Source organism: Mustela erminea, chromosome 4 (genome assembly GCF_009829155.1).
Source record: "Mustela erminea isolate mMusErm1 chromosome 4, mMusErm1.Pri, whole genome shotgun sequence".
Classification (NCBI taxonomy): domain Eukaryota; kingdom Metazoa; phylum Chordata; class Mammalia; order Carnivora; family Mustelidae; genus Mustela; species Mustela erminea.
Window position 1 is genome coordinate 81915838 of NC_045617.1, and position 17521 is coordinate 81933358.

The 17521-nt window shown below is 39.2% G+C and overlaps 1 protein-coding gene across 4 annotated transcripts in view; it reads right to left on the reverse strand.

Annotated features, from left to right (window-relative positions):
- The window catches only part of SLC35F1 (solute carrier family 35 member F1), a 391058-nt gene that overhangs the window by 308480 nt on the left and 65057 nt on the right, over nucleotides 1–17521 (reverse strand). The gene's annotated exons all lie outside the window — the stretch shown is intronic.

Here is a 17521-nt window from a genome sequence, read left to right on the forward strand (position 1 = left end):
CTCACAGAGTTATTTTAAGACCAGTGAACTTATATAATCCCTCTGTAAACTCTAAATGGGATATAAATGCAAGCAAGTCATAGCTGCACTACTTCCTACACCAAAATGTCCTATATATTTTGTGAATTTTTAAATTATTGGAAGAATAAGAAACTTTTTCAGTTATGTAGTGACTCATACTGGAAATTTACTGCTGAATAAACTAGACATTCTACCATAGGGGAGAGAAGAAGCATATGGCACAAACTCCCCCAAGTGCGAGGCTCTTGTTAGACTATTCACACTTCCTAGTGACCTCCGCAATAACCCAGAAATTCCTTTAAAAAAATTTTTTTGAGGGATGCATGGGTGGCTCGGTTAAGCATCTGCCTTTGGCTCAGGTCAAGATCCCAGGGTCCTGGGATGGAGTCCCATATCGGGCTCCTTGCTCAGCAGAGTCTGCTGCTCCCTTTGCCTGTCCTGCCTGTCCTGCCTACAGCTCTCCATGCTTCTGCTCTCGCTCTGACAAATAAATAAGTAAAAATCTTTATAAAAAAATTTTTTTAATAATCAAGTGCCCTGAAAATAGAAGCTCTCCAATTAACCATTTCTAACCCAGGGAAATTAAAATTATCAGCTGCCACTCTGAATCAGACATTCAAGCAGTAAGAAAATTCTGAATTTATGAGCTTCACTGTCACAATTATATGCTAAGTTGGACTCAACTCTGCTACCAAAAATAAAAAACAAAAAACAAACAAAGAAAAAACACCACCACAACAAATAGAACAGAACAGCCTGTAAAATGGGAAAACCATTGTCATTTGTCAGGCCAAATGAACTTGATATTTCTACTGAAGGTTGTGCAAGAAAATCAAGTTAAAAGCTTTGTTCTAGTCATCTTTGTTGTTTTTTTCCGTTTCTTAAAGTATACAGAAACTTCATCAGTGCCATTAATATTTATTGCTTTACTTCATTCTACCTAAAAACCCCCACAAACCTGTATCCATAGTCATTGAGGAAATGACCTAAAGCCAATGCTAAGTTTAGTAATTGTTCCCAGTTTAAGGATACCTAACTTAAATACTATAGTTATGAGTTTTTCTTTTTAATTTTTAATTAACAAAAAAAATCGTTTATAAGGTTAGAAATTACAATTTAATTTCCATTTTTTAAACCCCTTCGGTGAATCCAAAAGGCCTTAGAATGTCCCAAAATTAAATGCTGGAGATAAAACCTCCTCAAAAGAAAGTCTACATGTGACCATGAGACCAAAACTTATTTTGAATAGGAGGCTTTTTTTTTTCCCTCAGACATGCCACTTACCATGCAGAAGAATCCCAAATGATCTGACAGGCTACAAGTGAAAAGCACATCCTCCGCTGCTGACAGTCTTTCAGAAAGCTCAGTGCATGGTTTGACAGTACAGAGAAGGTCTCCCATTTGGGGACAGAAAAAGGAATAAATGTGTTTGGCTAAAAATGGTACAAGGGTGCTCTTCCTATAACTGCTTCATCGAGAGAGAGAGACCTGTTATTTATCACAATGCAACACTGGAGTTGCTGGGGTTGGGGAGAGGGTGAAGAGGGTGGGTCCCTGAGAGCAGGGACCACTCCAGAGATGACCTACGAGAGGTCACTAGCCATGAATCATCTAGGACTTAAGTCCACATCAGCTACTTGGATACCAAGAACTCCCCATCTTGCTACAGAGATAGTATTAACTGCTTTGAAATACGGCACCTCCCAGAACTCACAAAATAGGACACTTTCAAGGTGGTAAAATACACACAACATAAAATTTACTATCTTAACCATATAAAAATATTCTGTTTTATTTTTTAAAGATTTTTATTTATTTGAGAGAAGGAGAGAGCAAGAATGCACACAAATGATGGGGAGGGGCAGGGGCAGAGTGAGAGAAGGGATCTCATGCAGACTCCCAGCTGAGCGGGGAGCCCGATGCAGGACTCCATCTCCAAACCTTGAGATTACCATCTGACCTGAAACCATGAGTCAGATACTCAACCAACTGAACCACCCAGGCATCCCTTAACCATTTTTAAGTGTACAATTCAGTGGCAGTAAATATATTCACATTGTCATGTAACCATCACTGCTACCCAACTCCAGAAATTTTTCATCTTCCCACACTGAACGTCACCATTAAAAACTAACTCCTCATTTCCCCTGCCCTTTGGTCCTAAATAGGACTTTGATAATAAATATTAAGAAACCAGCTCTGTATACCTGAAACTAACATAACACTGTATGTTAATTATACTGGAGTTAAAATTTAAAAAAGAAAGAAACCAACTTTATTCCACATTAGGAAGCTATAGAATTTATTTTCTCTAAGGGAAACCTTCAGTGCTGTTACATTTCTCTGTCTCATAAAAGAAATCAGAGTTATAGTCCAGTTGGTCAATATTAATGATAGATGTATCTCTGATATTCAAATAGTATTACTGAAACAACTTTCACACTGAGTGCTTCTCGCCAAAGAAGCATCATCATCTCAGTTGAGGCGCTGAGGCTGAGAACTCTGTTCATTTAACTCTGCACAGTCACAAATAGAGCTGGGATGTTTGAGAGCTTCACTATATTCTAATTAGGTTTCCCTACTGGTTTTCTCTTAAGAGAAGTCTTCAATGGCTCTGAGAAATCCTTAAACTTCTGATGTGTACTAAATTAAGAAATAGGGAGCAGATTATGATGTTCTGTCAGTCTAGATTGTCTTGCTGCTCTGGGATAGATTTGTAATGACAACAAATAGAAAACCCACCATCTTGCCTCCCACCTGGGGATAAAATAATATCGTAGCTCTGAGTGATTCACACACGAGATACTCATTGTTCTTCACCTTGGTCATTCACTTAATAAACACTGCCTAAGTCCCTGCTGTGCCCTATACTTTGCTAGGGTGTGGGACTCCAGAGTGATCAGACCTATGTGATCCTTGGCTTCATGGAGTTCTGGGGGAATGATGTGTGTCTTCCTGACTGTTCTGAATGGAGGGACAGGGCCTTGCAGGCTTCTCCTCTCTATGAAGGTGGGAGTCCTGATCCTTCCTTTCTGAAGGTCTTGCCACTGGTGGGCTCTGACTGTGCACCCCAAACTTCAAGCCTCCTGAAAGAAAAGCTATCTTTGTCAGCTTTAGAAGTGTACTGCTTGGGCCGCAGAATTTAATTTTTAGATATTTAAAAGACATAAAATAATGTGTTTTAGAGAAATGTCCTGGCAGAAAATGATTCACAAGCTTAATCTATACATCCTGGGAGAGGATAGAACTTTACTATCCAAGGGGCTAATGCCTATAGGGCACAATAATTACTGAAGTATTAATATGTCTTTGTTTTTCCTAGACTTATACCCTCTCTCCTCTACCCTACTCCCACTCTATTTTTAAGCAAGCTTTGTGATGCCTTGCTTGAGAGGCTGGAAAGTGGAAAAAGCTCGAATTCAAAGCTCTGGTAAACCACTAAATCCATGCAGAGAGATTGGCTGCGTGTCCTGGATTGGGCTGGAGGACATCTCCTGTGGATGTGGAAAATCCAAAAAAATCTACTTAGAAACAGAATTAATGAGTGAATTTATCAAGGTTGCTACAGATAGATCAAAGTACAAAATAACGAGTTTTATTTCTATAGAATAAATAAAAAGTAAATTTAACAAAAATACCATTTATAATAATATTGAAACCCATTAACTATCCCAGAATAAATCTAATGAGATATACCTAAGAACCTACTGTTAAAAATTAAATAACTTTATTGAAAACATTTTTTTAAAGACCTAAATGAATTGGAAGGCTTGATGTTGTAAAGACATTGGTTCCTCAAAATTGAGTTACAGATTCAAAGCAATCCCAATCAAAATCCCACTAGAATTCTTGGTGGAACTGGAAAGGTTGATTCTGAAACTGGTATGCAGGACCAGGAAGAAGAAAGCTGAAAGACTCATACTACTTGAGAGCAAACTTGCTATACAGTTGCAATACTTAAGACAATATGGACATAAGCAGAGATAGATGAATGCACAGGACCCGGAACCACACCCACACATGCTTATGGTTCTGATTTATGACAGTGGTGTTCCCCAGAACAGGGAGAAACTGAAACTGAGAAAGCAGGTTGGTAAAGGGCACAGGCTTGCTCCTTTAACACGACTTTTGTAAGAAACCTCACTGTAGACCCAGATGTTCATCTGAATGCCCTTCCTCGGTGTTCCTTAAAACCCTGCATATTTTTAAATCTCTATAATTGATGGTGAAAATCGAAAATCAACTCTTTTTGAAACTCTATCCCCAGCGCACAACATATTGCCTGCTACGTAGAAGGGTAAGTGAGGACCCGAGCTGAGCATCAAAGGTCCAACAAAGGCTGCTAAAAATCATCTCCAATAGTAGGAGCTGCCATGGTTGTCAAGAATGAAAGCTCTTCAGAGCTACTAGAGACCAATGGCACCTCAGAAATATTTGACCCTTTTTGTCATCTTTAAAAAGTGGGATAAAAATAGAGATACCTCATCTTTCAAAACTCTCCACGGTGGAAGGGATACACTAACAATTTTCCACTAGTGAAGCTGGAAGATCAGACATGCTGTGCAGAGCTGGGGTCAGCCATATAGAGGCAGATTGCCCTCAGAAGCCTAATGGTAGATGTGAGCAGATGTGGTAAATGTGAGCAATCAACAAGCTTTTCCAACATTCAGCTTCAAACAGCCCAACACCCCAGTGGACTTGAGCACTTGTAGAAAATAAATGAAACAACAGGAACATATACAAATATAATCTCAGCGAGCCCTTCAGAGGTAAGCAAGAAATAGTAAAAGTAATAAATAAGCAGTCCATTCATTTTTGGTCTTACAAGGACAATTGGGATAAGTAGTAGCTACATCTCTGAGACTCTGCCCAGTCTGCCACCTCTTTTTCCTGAAAATTCTCCTCAACCCAGGAATGGAAGCCAATGGTCATGTTTCAACTATGAGAACTAGAACTCTGGCCACAGCTGATTAGCCCCACAGCCAAGCTAAGTCAAACAGATTCTGTCTGTTAGGAACTGGAACTGGTACACTGGTTAGTCTCTGGTGGCTGTGAAAAGGCCATCTTCCAAAACGTGAATGGAGAAGCAGAAGAGACTGGTCTGAAGAAAGAGAAGCCTAAAGCAGCCAGTAGGAAGAATCTGAAACAAGAGACCATATGGCCTGACAGAGTGAGAATGACACCAAAACACAGCCACCTGCCTTCAAACACCCATCGCCCTGCCCAGTCCTTTGTGATGCCCCCTCACGTTGTGCTTGAATTCCATGAGATAGCCCTGAAGAATATCCATGCTTACCATAAATTTTCTCCTTTACATTCAAGCTAGTGATATTTCTGCACCTTCCAAACAAAGGAGACCTAACTTTAAGACAGATGCTCCCTATAAGTGCAGGCACGTTGGCTTTATTTTTCCTACAAATTTAGATACATTAAGAAAAAAACACTGAAGTAATTTTATGAACCATTTTCTTTCTTCACTAATCAAAAAGCCCTGAAAGTCAAAAGAAAATGAGTCAATGGATAGACGTAGTATTCAGTTTCTTTGAAGAGATTTTAACATATGGAACATATGGCTTAAGAGTATGTATACTGAGATATTTATGCCACTCAAATACAGGTATTCAATGGCCTCAGATGTTCCTTTGACGATCATGTTGAGATATTCCAATTTGAAATGTATAATATAATGACTTTTTAATTGTTGTATTTTCCTATGTGACAAACAACTCTGCACACAAGTTGAATTCTAAATTCAGATGGCATTTCTCAAACACTTTCTCCCTCCATGTGCCCATTACAAATGAATTGTGATTTGTCTAATGATCGTTTTTAGCTAAGCCCTACTATCAAAAATAGAGATGAACGGATGAAGAAGATATGGTCCATATATACTATGGAGTATTATGCCTCCATCAGAAAGGATGAATACCCAACTTTTGCATCAACATGGACAGGAGGAGATTACGCTGAGTGAAATAAGTTAACAGAGAGAGTCAGTTATCATATGGTTTCACTTACTTGTGGAATATAAGGAATAACACAGAGAACATTAGGAGATGGAAAGGAAAAGTGAATTGGGGTAAATCAGAGGGAAAGATGAACCATGAAGACTGTGGACTCTGAGAAATAAACTGAGGGTTTTGGAGGGGAGGAAGGTGAGGGGATGGGTGAGCCTGGCAGTGGGTATTAAGGAGGGCACATATTGCATGCAGCAGATGTGGTGCATAAACAATGAACTTTGGAACACTGAAAAAATAAAAATTAAAAAAAAATAGAGAAACCCAAATGATTACAATCACAGCTTTATCTAAAAAGCTCAAGTCCCAGACATCCAATTTAAAGCACTACTCTTACTCATGATCTACTCCTCCTGCCGTTCAACTGCTCCTTTGGTTCCAGGCTCTCCTCACATCAGTTTGTTTGCTCAGCACTTACACAGGAAGTTCATCAGATAGGTACTGAGAGAATGGGGAGGAAAAGGTTTTTTATTCTGACATATGTTCTTCCAAAGGCTCAATCAACTGCAGAGTTTGATGGATTCTTTATTCAACTACACAAAAGATTTTTCAAACTGTGACCTATAATCTGTGATCTATAGGAGTGCCTGGGTAGCTCAGTTGGTTAAGCGTTCAACTCTTGGTTTCTGCTCAGGTCATGATCTCAGGGTCCGTGTCGGGCTCTGCACTCAGTGTGGTGTCTGCGTGTCCCTCCCCCAGCTCCTCTCCCTGGCTCCTCTCCCTGTTTTCTCTCTCTCTCTCCCTTGCCCGAGTGTGCACTCTCTCTCTATCTCACTCTAGAATAAAGTATTTTTTTTTTAAATTGTGATCTATATTATGCTCAGCTCTCTGTGCATTAGCTTTAAGTGTGCATTCACTGACTCCAGTTTACTGAAGGTGGAGAGAATCAAGAAGCAGTTCAGAGAGAGCAGCATGGTTATAGAAAAGGACTGAGTTGTTAACCACCAATGGATGCAACTGAGCGTATGACAAAGGGCCAGCCCTTCCACATCGGACAGACATGGGTTACTCTCTCAGCTCTGTCACTCTGGTCAATCACATCTTTCAAGAAGCCTCAGTTTACTCGTCTGTAGAAAGGGAACAATAAAGGCACATACCGAGTAGCATTTTTAGGAGGATTAAGTGAGCTAACATATGTCGAGTATATGGGATAGAGGTTGGCAAAGTTTTTCTGTGCAGGACCAGATGGTAAATATTTTAGGGTTGGCGGGTAAGACAGTGTTTACAGCAACTACTACACTCTGCTGTTGCAGCGTGAGAACCGCCTCCAACAACACGGAAACTGGGCGGGCTGGCTGTGCACCACAACTTCACTTCTGGTCACTAAAATTTGAACTTCCTGGCATTTTCACTTGTCACAAAATATCATTACTTTGATTTTTTTTCAACCATTTAAAAATGTGAAAATGATTCTTAGCTTGCAAGCTGTACAAAAATAGGCGGGAGGCCGGCCCCACAGAAAATCCTGAAAAACATTATTAGTATTGCCAATCACAATAATAACTGAAACCAGAGGAGGAACTGTGTTACTGTGAAATAGAGAAAAAAGTGTTTTCGGAGTAAATGTGTTACTTTTCTTCCTATAGCTGAAACTGCAGTTGGAGGGCAGATCAGAACAGGGATTTTCGGATGGTGCCAAGGAGATGACAGAATATACCCTTTCGAGGATTCAAGAAGGATCAGCGAAGCCCAGTCTTCCCACGGCAGCCTCCCACGCCGGCGGGTCCAATTCCATATGGCAGCGACTCATAAGTTTAGAAATACCTACATATCTAACATTCAAAAAATCAGACCAGTCATGACAGAACTTGGAGATCAATATGGATTTTAATTAAACACAGAGAGAAATAACCCATTCTGCTTCACTTTTTCATCTATACAATAAATGGGCTTTGGTATTTTAACGACCATTCTAGCTCACTAGAGGGGTCAGAATGCTACAAGTTTTATGGACCAGAAAAAGCTTCCTTACCTATCTAAAAAGTATGGCATGGATTTATGACGCTTCTGAGTTTTCTAAGGCAGGGGAACCCAGTAACCAATCGGGACTTAAGGAAATCCACTTTTAAAAGAGCTTTCCCATGCTAGATGAGCACAGCTCATGTCTGCAATTAAGAACTGACAATTTTTCATGCGGAAAAGACCAAGCACCAGCCACCTATCAAAGAGCATGTGCTTGGGATTGGTTTTCAAGGTCTTAGACTCATTTCTCACCACTCCATTGCTGACCATCCTTTGAGACCAAGGGAGTACAATTATAAGTCTGCTGACAGAAGGATAGCTAGGGGCAAAATTAGAGTTTTCTTTCTTCTACACCAAGTGTCCCAGTCCAAGTTTCTCCAGTTTAAGGAATGGAATCAAGAAAAGTAGGTAGATAGAGAAGAGGTGAAATTTAAATGCTACCACTTCAATAAGGTGTTAGTCAGGGAGTAATGCTGGATAATTGAGATCATTTGGTTGAGAGCCTGAAGATGCAGAAAAGTTAATGAATGTATTTATAGAGGGTCTCCCAGGTAACATCCCTAAGTCAGAAGTTTACTTTCCTGATTTTTTTAAATCTTTTTTTTTGTTTGTTCTGTATTCATTCTCTTTGAGCATTAGTACCCCAAGCACCAGCTCATATCTCCATTGCTTTCCTTTCTGAGAAGTTCGTGTTGGTAAACAGTCATATAGTTCTGCCAGCTGGGAACACCTTCCAATCAGAGAGAAACCTGTTCTCAAGTTGGCTCCTTAGAGGTTCCCTCTGTCCATCCACACATGAATTCTGTTCCAATTAAATGTCAAATCATCATCCTACATTACTCACCACAGCTAATGTTCTGGGGGCTGTTATCAAGAAAAACTGAAACAGTTTCTGGCCTTATTTTTATAATGTTTATGTGTAAGAGAGTGAAGGCCAGAAAGAAAGACGCTGTCATTCTCTAAAATCATAGGAGTTTTTATTTCTTGAAATTGAAGGTTTGGACACTAATCAAAATCCTCATTAAATATTGACTTCTTGGTCTCCTATCTCACATTTTGCATTTCAATAGCTTTCAAAGATACTCATCATCTCGGAAAAGAAAGCTAGTAAGAAATATATGTTGGAAATAATCCATGTAAAGTTAGAATCAAAATAACTTCCTTATATCTGACTTTTAAGAGACAGAAGATATCAATGTGAAAAGATTTCAGAAAAGGCTAATTCATTTAGAAAGAAAAACAAACTTTAAATAAATATATTGTGAATATAAGTCTGACAAAATACATTTAGGGATTGTAACAGTTCACAGAATAAGTATGAATCTTTATATCTTGTTGTATCCTTAAAAGCATAAGCATAGAGCTGTGAGTCCGAATAATGCAATGCAGAAGTTGTCAGACACAGGCCAGTATCCTTTACACCCACTGGGCAACAGAGACACCAGAAAGTTCTACCTGCACTAAAAATGATCTCTTCGCAAAAAAGAAAAGACAAAGAACTGCAAAGTAAAGCCATTAGTGACAACTACTCTCCAAGTTGAAGTTATGAGAGTAATATCAGTGGTAGTGTGAATACACATTTATTCAACCACTGTCATATATATTCCTTAGCAAAGTTTAGAAAATTTAAATCTTAAGGTAGATTCTTAAAATAAAACAATAACCATTAACCATAATCCACTTCGGGTAGCCTATTTTCCTTTTCATCACTGCTAAGTAAAGCTAGTAGCCCATACACTTCAGCCCCTCTTCCTCTCAACCAAAGCTGTCTTTGGTTGTCTCAATGTCTTTGGCTGTCTCAAATTTACCTCTTCTCTTTTCCCACTGCCCCTGCCTCTATCCATGTATTTTTATCATAGCCACAACTAGTCTTCCTACACTCTGAGGTTTTTTTGAAAGATTTTATTTATTTGAGATAGAGAGCATAAGAGAGAGAAAGCAAGGGAGCACAAGGGGGCAGAGAGAGAGAGAGGAGCAGGCTCCCCGCTGAGCAGGGAGCCCGATGTGGGGCTCAATCCCAGGACCTTGGGATCATGACCTGAGCTGAAAGCAGACACCAAGGCACCTCCTACATTCTAAGTCTTGTTTCCATAACCCAGAACTGATGACTTCCCTTTATGGCTTTCTTTTTGCTACCAGTTAACTCCAAATTACCTCACCTGTCCCTGTGTCTTCATTCGTATCTCTACTGCAACTTTGAATGTTCTCTAGGACACCCTGCTGAACTCCTTCATTTCCATCAAGGTTTAACTCAAATGTTACCAACTTTGAAAAACCAAATGGTCCACATGCATCATTAAGTGACTGTCTTACACTGTCCCTTCAGGACTCATTTCGTACTCTGTAAATATTTCTAGTCAGACTTTGCTAAAACGTACTCTGATTAGTTGTTACAGGTATCTCTCCTTTTTAAACCTTGAGCTCCCTAAAGTGAGAGAGACAGCAACCAGCACAGTTGCCGTCAGAGGGTATACTCAACAATTGTCTGATCAGTAACTGAATGGAAACAAATTCCTTTCTGTCCCGCTTTCGCTTTTCCCTGAATCCCATTTGTGCTATTTCTAGAAAACATAGTATTCTCCGCTGAAGTGTATACAGTTGTTGAATTAGTCAGACACCTCAACATATACAACATTAGAACCAGATGTTCTACCCAATTCTTGAAATTCCACAAGGTCATCGGGGACTCATGAAATGGGAATAAACAGGCAATCTTAGTTATGGACTCTCCTAATATTTAGAATGGTCAAGGCTCCGGCAAATCCCACTGTCTCCCATATTTCTCGATGATGTACCCCCAAGAATCCCAGACTTAGCAGGGGACTATGAGGTCATCTAGCCCATCTGACCACCTGCACCTTTGTGAGGAGGTTTAGCCATGCAGGTTTCTGAAGCTACCCTCACACATCATCCGAAAATCAACAAAGATGGCGAGAGTGTGCCACAGAGAGACGCTACGGGGCCACCGCAGTCACACAGGGGAGGCTTTGGACAGCGTGCAAGGCAGTTGGCTCCACAGCTGCTACACACATGCACCTACCCAGAAAGTGAAAAAGAATCTGAAACCCCAATGTCAACACAGGGGTAGAAAGAGTTTTAGAACTCTGCTAACAGCAAGTTGTTACCACTGTGAAGGAAAAAAACCTGATAAGTAACTTTTGCTGCCAGAGCTCAGAGAAACATAAATCAAATGTCCCCGCCGAGATCCACAAAAAGCTCCATCATCCCCTCGTGCTGGGAAGCAAACGTCTCCAACGCTGGAAACCACGTCAGCTGGATTCACTAGAGACGAGTTAAAGGACCACAAAACGATGCTCACGCAGCACGTGCCCACGGAAACAGAACCAGATTCTCTTCTGTTCTACCACAGACCCTCGTACGTGACCTTGTGCTAAGAGCCTAAGAGAAGAAAAGAAATAATAATAGAATGGTAATGCCTCTGCGCTTCAAAAAGAGTAATTTAAAAAAGATTTTCTCTTTTGGGTGTGAAGGCAGAACACAGCAGGATTGGGAACACACCAGTATGCTGATTGCTGGAGAACACGCTGTGTGAGTGAAAGAAAAAGAGCTATTAATACTTTCTAGATGCAGATAGGTGAAATGAATGCATCTGAAATCTAGTTCTGTGAGAAAGAAGAAAAGCACCGGGAGGCGGAGCCAGTCCTTAACGCTGTATCTGCTGCTATCTGCTCTACCCACCCAATAACATCTTCTTAACAGTTTTCAAGGGACCAGAAACTAACACCTGCTTCATGAGGCGATCTTCTAATAGGGTAATGGAGGCTTGTGACTTTCATGGGCTGCACAAGGAAGAGCTCAGTACTGAGTCCTGGTTCCACTGCCAGCTTTTAGAATTGGAAACAGTTGAAGCTGGTGGACGAGGGAGGTGATGCTGAGGAATGAGTGAGTTTCAGGCATTAGTGAGTAGGGTATCTGCTCTCGCGTGGCCCGTCCTCTAGCTCCACCACAACATCATCAATTAACATATAAGTGAGTCAGACAATAACACAGAGTAAACTGAAAAAATTTATGCACATTATGTAAAATAATTAATAACACCAAGTGTACAAGGAAGCTGTCAAGGGAAGCCAGGATGGGGACCAGGTTGAGAGGAGTTCAGACAGGAGGTATGGTGAGTGGGGGCGGAGCTCCACCTGACCCAGAAAGAGAGGTAAAAGGAGCTGTGAAATGAGCCACAGGAAGAGGGCAGGAGTGCAAGATAAAATATAGGACACCCTTTTTTTTACCTATTTTGGAGTATAAGTATATCCCAAACACTGCATGGAACATAGTTATACAGAATAAGTAATCTTTGTTTATCTGAAATTCAAACTTAACAGAGCATCTTGTGTTTTTATTTAAGTCTGGCAACCCTAAATGAGGGAAATGAAGCCGTGCTAAGAAATGGGGACTTGGTTGAGAGAGTGACAGTGGACAACCAGCTCCATCACACACACAGTGAGGTGGGTTTCTTACAGGAAAGAAGAGTAGTAAGTTGTCACAGGAGAAGAAGTCTACTATGCATGGAGTTAGGCTGTCTTGCAAGGTTGTCATGGGTTCTAACCAAGGAGAGATGACCAAGGTCTGAACTGAGCTGGGAGACGAAGGAAACGGCCTGGAAAGAAAATCCTGTGAGAGGAGAAGTTCAGATTTTTGTCATGAGCAAGTATGTACCGTAGAAAATAATCCTAACACTATAGGCCTTATTGCTCATCCTGATGAGGATGGAAAGGGGAAGCTAACCCAATCAGAAGAGAAATGCTGAGTAATATGGTAAAGCAAAGCTGGATTCTAGGCCATACCCCCAAACATCTAGCAAGGTGGGTTATCTTGGCAAACTGGAGGGAGAGGCAGACAGAGTGAGAGAGAAAGGAACTCATTCTCCACAGGCACATTTCTTGGAAAAGGAACCAAAGAGGAGGTAGGCCCTGATGTCTGTTAATGGTATGTCTAAAGCATGAAAAAATGAGGCACCTCATTAATTTGGGTGGAAGAGAAGTTAAACCCAATAGAACAAAAAAAATCAAGTTCAATCTAAGTCCACCTAAAGAGATAAGCAACTAAATTACTCTGTAGTTCCTTGACTACAGATCCTTTACCTCTTTGTTTATTTTATTCCCAGGTATCTTACAGTTCTTGGTGCTACAGTAAATGGAATCAATTCTCTAATTTCCCTTTCTATATTTTCATTGTTAGTATATAAGAAAGCAACTGATTTCTGTACATGGATTTTGTATCCTGCCACATTACTGAATTGCTGTATGAGTTCTAGTACTTTGGGGATGGAGTCGTTTGGGTTTTCCATATAAAGTATCATGTCATCCAGGAAGAGAGAGAGTTTGACTTCTTCATTGCCAATTTGAATATCTTTTATTTCTCTTTGTTGTCTGATTGCTGTTGCTAGGACTTCTAGAACTAGTTTGAAAACAGTGGTGAAAGTGGGCATCCTTGTCGTGTTCCTGACCTCAAAGGGAAGGCTGTCAGCTTTTCCCCATTGAGAGTAATATTCGCTGTGGATTTTTCATAAATAGATTTTATGAAGCTAATGAATGTTCCCTCTATCCCTATGCTTTGAATAATTTTAATCAGGAACAGATGCTGTATTTTGTCAAATGCTTTTTCTGCATCAATTGAGAGGATCATGTGGTTCTTCTCTCTTTTCTTATTGATTTGTTCTATCATAGTGATTGATTTGTGAATGTTGAACCACCCCTTCATTCCAGGGATAAATCACACCTGGTCATGGTGGATAATCTTTTTAATGTACTGTTGGATCCTATTACCTAGGATCTTATTGAGAATCTTGGTAACCATATTCATGAGGTATATTGGTCTGAAATTCTCCTTTTTGATGGGGTCTTTGTCTGTTTCAGGGATCAGGTAGTACTGGCTTCATAGAAAGGGACCGGATGTTTTCCTTCTATTTCTACTTTTTGAAACAGCTTCAGGAGAATAGGTATTATTTCTTCTTTGAATGTTTGGTAGAATTCCCTAGGGAATCTGTCAGGTCCTGGGCTCTTGTTTTTTGGGAGGTTTTTGATCACTGCTTCAATCTCGTTACTAGATATTGGTCCATTCAGGTTGTCAATTTCTTCCTGTTTCAGTCTTGGAAGTTTATAAGTTTCCAGGAATGCATCCATTCCTTCTAGGTTGCTTAACTTATTCGCATATAACTGATAATGATTGCTGATGATTGTTTCTATTTCTTTGGTGTTAATCATGATCTCTCCCTTTTCATTCATAATTTTATTAATTTGGGTCCTCTTTCTTTTCTTTTGGATTAGTTTGGCCAGTGGTTTTTTGATCTATTGATTCTTTCAAAGAACCAGTTTCTAGTTTCACTGATGTGTTCTACTGAATCTCTAGTTTCTAACTCATTGATCTCTGCCCTAATATTGATTATTTCCCTTCTTGTGCATGGGGTTGGCTTAATTTGTTGTTGCTTTTCCATTTCTGTAAGGTGTAAATCTAACCAAAGATGTAAAGGATCACTCGAGGAACTACAGAACACTCATGAAAAATTGAAGAAGACACAAAAAAATGCAAAAGCATTCCATGCTCATGGATCAGAAGAATAAAAATTATTAAAATGTCTATACTGTCCAGAATAATCCATACTTTCAATTCAATCCCAATCAAAATTCCACTGGCATTTTTCAAAGAGCTGGAACAAATAATCCTAAAATTTGTATGGAACCAGAAAAGACCCTGAATTGCTAAAGAAATGTTGAAAAAGAAAAACAAAACTGGGGACATCACATTGCCTGATTTCAGGCTTTACTACAAAGCTGTGATCACCAAGACAGCATGGTACTGGCACAAAAACAGACACATAGACCAGTGAACAGAGTAGAGAGCCCATATATGGACCCACAACTCTATGGTCGAATAATCTTCAACAAAGCAGGAAAAAAATATCCAGTGGAAAAAGACAGACTCTTCAATAAATGGTGCTGGGAAAATTGAATAGCTGTTTAGAAGAATGAAACTTGACCATTCTCTTACACCATACACAAAGATAAACTTGAAATGATTAAAATATCTTAACATGAGGCAGGAGTCTATCAAAATCTTAGAGGAGAACACAGGCAGTAACATCTTTGACATTGGCCACAGCAACTTCTTTCAAGACATGTCTCCAAAGGAAAAGGAAACAAAAGCGAAAATGAAGTTTTGGAACTTTATCAAGAAAAAAGCTTCTGCACAGCAAAGGAAACAGTCAACAAAACAAAGAAGCAACCCACGGAATGGGAGAAGATATTCGCAAATGACACTACAGACAAAGGACTATAAAGTACTCCTCAAACTCATCACCCAAAAAACAGATAATCATGTCAAAAAATGGGCAGAAGACATGAACAGACACTTCTCCAAAGAAGACATACAAATGGCTAACAGACACATGAAAAAATGTTCATCATCATTAGTCATCAGGGATATTCAAATCAAAACCACACTGAGATACTACCTTATACCAGTTAGAATGGCAAAGATTAACAAGACAGAAAACAAGAAATGTTGGAGAGGATGTGGAGAAAAGGGAACCTTCTTACACTGTTGGTGGAAATGCAAGTTGGTGTAGCCACTTTGGAAAACAGTGTGAAGATTCCTTAAAAAATTTAAAATAGAGCTACCTTATGACCCTGCAATTGCACTACTGGGTATTTATCTCAAAGATACAGATGTAGTGAAAGGAAGGGCCATATGATGAATGGATAAAGAAGATATGGTCCATATATACAATGGAATATTATGCCTCTGTTAGAAAGGATGAATACCCAACTTTTGTATCAACATGGATGGGATTACAGGAGATTATGCTGAGTGAAATAAGTCATGCAGAGAGAGTCAATTATTATATGGTTTCACTTACTTGTGAAGCATAAGGAATTACATGGAGGACATTAGGAGGAGGAAAGGAAAAGTGAATTGGGGTAAATCAGAGGGGGAGAAGAAGCATGAGAGATTGTGGACTCTGAGAAACAAACTGAGGGTTTTGAGGGGAGAAGGGTGGGGGAATGAGTGAGCCTGGTGGTGGGTATTAAGGAGGGCACGTATTGCATGGAGCACTGGGTGTTGTGCATACACAATGAATCCTGGAACACTGAAAAAATAAAATTAAGTTTTTTTAAAAAGACAATTAATTTACTCTGAAAAAATAAAAAAATAAAAGCCATTGATTTATTCATTCACTCAACAAAATGCCTCCATGCACTTACTACATTCCAGGTACTGTGCCTGAGGAAACAATAAAAATCTTAGTGACAAATAACTCACCAAAGCTACTGGTGATCTGGCACCTTTAGGAGGTGTAACCAACACTTTACAAAGAAGTTGTGAAATTAAAAAGGGCCTTGAGGTAGAAAAGAAAAATGGGGAAGACTGTAATAAATGCTTTTATTGGCCTCCCATGAGAGGCTGTGATAAAATACAGAGCAAAATCTTCTTAAAATTCAAGTAAAATTGGGGTACCTGGGTGGCTCAGAAGGTTAAGCCTCTGTCTTTGGCTCAGATCATGATCTCAGGGTCCTGGGATCGAGCCCCATATCAGGCTCTCTTCTCAGCGGGGAGCCTGCTTGCCCCTCTCTCTCTGCCTGCCTCTCTGCCTACTTGTGATCTCTCTCTCTCTCTGTCAAATAAATAAATAAAAATCTTTAAATATTTCAAGTAAAATACTAATCTATTCCCAAATTAAGATAATAATAGATTATGGGTTTTTTTCCTTCTCAATATTTATTATTTCAGCTGCTTGTTTCTCTTATAAATCTTTTACTAAATGAAACTAAAATATAAGTCACAGCTTCTGAAAACATTTCCCTACCATAAAAAAATATGTTGATAAAGAATTATCTGAATATTCTATACACTAAAAGAAAATCAGTGACAGAAACCACACAGGTATTCAACAGACTGAAACACATCAAACCTTAAAACTGCTCTAGTGTATATGAGTATAAGCAATTAAATGGCAAAGTAGGAAATACTCCAAACAGAGCAGGTGAAGATAAGAAAATCTTACATACCATGTAGGAAAATGGTCAAAAGTCATGAAAAGATAATTCCGAGAAAAAGAAACAAAAATGGCTACTGAACACAAAATAGTTAACTTCTCTAGCAATCAAAGAAATCCTAATTATGTTAACCATTAACTAACATTTACACCTATCAAATGAGCTATTGTTTTTAGAATTTAAATATCCAACAATAATGAAGGTAGTTTATGAGTATCACATACTCTCCTACTGTATAAATTTGCAAAAACCTTCTAGAAAAATAATTCAGCAGTAGATGTCAAAGGCCTTAAAAATGATCATATTCTTCCACCTAGCAATTCTACTGGTAGGAATCTGTTAAGGAAATCATCAGATGTATTGTCAAAGATATCATACTACTATTTATCGTAGGAAAAAAGCATATATATGTTTGTTAATAGGATAATAATTAAAATGGAATACTGGACAGTCATTAAATCAGCATCTGAAACAATTTAAACAAACCTTGAAAATAACTGATACGACATT